The sequence below is a fragment of the Chanodichthys erythropterus genome, chromosome 3, assembly GCF_024489055.1.
Source record: "Chanodichthys erythropterus isolate Z2021 chromosome 3, ASM2448905v1, whole genome shotgun sequence".
Classification (NCBI taxonomy): Eukaryota; Metazoa; Chordata; class Actinopteri; order Cypriniformes; family Xenocyprididae; genus Chanodichthys; species Chanodichthys erythropterus.
This window is the reverse complement of record NC_090223.1, coordinates 17,490,072-17,493,299: the sequence shown is the minus strand read 5'-3', so window position 1 is coordinate 17,493,299 and position 3,228 is coordinate 17,490,072.

The following is a 3,228-nucleotide window of genomic DNA, read 5'->3' as shown; positions in this document are numbered from 1 at the left end:
AAATATATCATCAAAATTCCATCAACAAACTGGAATTTCATTATTTATCAGAATTGCTCAACTCATGCAAGATAGAAGACGGTGTCTGCTAACTACTGCTTGTACTACTGACTCCTTGACCAGTAACCGAAGCACTTGGTTGGTGTATGTCAGGCAAAATATGAAAAGATGGTTCTTCTGTGGGGTACAAAGGTGTGTGAATAGGAGGAAAAGTGTTAGTTACCGCTGAGTTCATCACTTGACACAGCATCCTCATCATAGCCTGATAATGTTCCATCTGTGCTCGGTGTTGCCACTCTTCTAACTCCATTTGGAACTTGTAACACTCTCGTTCCAACTCCAGTTCTCTCTGGTGCCGTTCCTCTTCCTTCAGCAAAAACAGATGATGGTCTTTCTTCTGCTGTTCAATGACTGATGAAATCAAAGTGGTAATTTGTTGTAGAGAACTTTTCTTCTCTTCTTGGTTGGATTTGCTTGTCTTTCTCTTTACTTCCACTGGATGACTGCTTGAAGTCCCCTCATCACTGGTTTCTACTGCAGACTCAGTAGAAGGTATGGAGCTGTCATCAGTACTGATGCTGCTGCTGCTGCTGCTGCTGCTGTTGTTGTTGTTGTTGTTGTTGTCGTCATCATCATCAGTTGCTAATGAAAGATGATAGGCACACATTTAGGGCAAAATATAGGTAATAAAAAAAAAATTAAAAAAACATTTGATAGGACTTCTAAAATGCTACCACATCTATTTCTAGGCTGCTTTAAGGAATATTCCTAGTTCAATAAAAGTTCAATTGACTGAACACCATTTATAGTTTAATGTTTATTATCACAAATTTGTAGATATGTAGATTTTATTGTGTGTGTGTGTGTGTGTGTAACATTTGAGAGAGAGAGAGAGAGAGAGAGAGAGAAAAAAAAAAACTACTACAAATCACAAAACTACGGAGCCCCTAAAGGGACATGGTGGTAGAAAAAAAAAATGGGAAGGAAGGAAATTTTACGTGGTGGTGGAAAAAAAATTGGGATGGGAGGATTTTTTTTTTTTTTTTTTTTTTAAATCTTTTGCGTTCCCTCGCAAAGATGTTTTGCGTTCCCTCGCAAAGATTGCGTTCCCTCGCAAAGATGTTTTGCGTTCCCACGCAAAACTTTTGCGTTCCCACGCAAAGATGTTTGCGTTCCCTCGCAAAGTTATAATCGTTCCCTTGCTGTGAGCTCGGACAAACACTTCCTCTTTATTGTCCCGCTGGCTGGCAGTAGTGTTTCAGTTAGTAACATACGTTAATAATGCACACAAATAATGCGCAGCTCATAGAGTTTGAACTTGGACTCAAAAATGAAGAAATGCAGTCAGTGCTTATGTCAAGCAGTTCAGTTGGCAATATATTAACAGATTCGAGCTTCCCGGATTAGTAACTCGTGAGCTAAACGTTGTTAAAAACACAAATGCAGCTACTTCCAATCATAGTAACCTAGACAACAAGCTACAACAACCCAATTTTCCTCAAATGTGTTTTATGATAAATTGGTCTCTATGAGCAGGCGGCGGAGAGAGACGCCTGAAGGGACCGTCTGAAAAGTGCAAAACCCAACACTTAGTTTGATTAAAAAAAAAATGCATAACGTTTATGATTATTAATTATTAAATAAAATAATATAATAATAACTTCACTGTTATTAGTAAAAATATTAAATAAATTGTAATGCCATCAAATCCAGTAAGCAATTATCATGCAAAAGCTGTTGTATGTAAGCTGTGTACCGACATCATTTGTGTAAAGAAGGCCTTTAAGTGCTACTTGCCAAACTAAGTGTTGTAGTACCTATAACCAGCAGGAAAGCAGTGATGTATGAACTGAATTTTGTGCCAGTACAGTGTGTTACAGTGAAGTTATTGAGTATTTTTCGTAATATAAAATGAGCAAAAGGGTTTCGGGTTTTGCACTTTTCAGACGGTCTCTTCAGGCGTGTCTCTCCGCCTGCTCATAGAGACCAATTTATCATAAAACATAAAATTGGGTTGTTGTAGCTTGTTGTCTAGGCTACTATGATTGGAAGTAGCTGCATTTGTGTTAAACAACGTTTAGCTCACGAGTTATTAATCCGGGAAGCTCGAATCTGTGAATATATTACCAACCGAACTGCTTGACATAAGCACTGACTGCATTCATTTTTGAGTCCAACAAGTTCAAACTCTATGAGCCGCGCATTATTTGTGTGCATTATTAACGTATGTTACTAACTGAAACACTACTGCCAGCCAGCGGGACAATAAAGAGGAAGTGTTTGTCTGAGCTCACAGCAAGGGAACGATTATAACTTTGCGAGGGAACGCAAAACATCTTTGTGAGGGAACGCAATCTTAGCTAAGTCCACTAAAGGAGGGAGAGCGTTTTCACATTTGGCTCCGAAACTCTGGAATAGCCTTCCTGATAATGTTCGGGGCTCAGACTCGCTCACCCAGTTTAAATCTAGATTAAAGACGCATCTCTTTAGCCAAGCGTTCACATAATGCATTTCATGTCAGATCAATTGCATGTATCTTTGCTTAATGTTATGAACAGCAGCTACGCTAATTATTCTCTATTTGCTTTTCTGTTTTACCTCGGGACACCCGTCTGGTGACTAGAGAGGACATCAGCTTCAGTTTGGATCCAGCCTCTTAAGAAGACCTCAGATGACCAACACCTATGAAGAGACGGCGCCAACTCCTGTGAGGACTTCATAAGATGCAACATGCACATTCCCAAATTTCTAGATATCCTAATTATTGTTGATGTATTTCATTTTTTCAGGAGCTCATTGCTTCTACCTTAAAATTAAATGCTAACAGTGTTTGTAAATTAATTGCACAAATTATTACATTATTTGCTAACTGCATTCTTCTAATATTGTAATTTTGACATGCATTCTCTGTAAAGCTACTTTGAAACGATTTGTATTGTGAAAAGCGCTATACAAATAAATGTGAATTGAATTGAATTGAATTGTTTATTATCGGTCAGGTTATTTCCAAACTGTGTGACTATTTTTGATTTTCAGTTGATGCTGTTGATTAATATTTAACTGTAGTTCTAACTTTCCCTTATCTGTCGTTCTACATGACGATGCACGGTTCTGAAGTCTGACTGCTTTCGGGAAGAAACTGAGTCTGGATGTTCTTGCCTGGATCTTCCCAGTGGCTTAAACCAGATCTGGGAAGGGTGAGCGGAGCCCTTCATGATAGAGGTTACC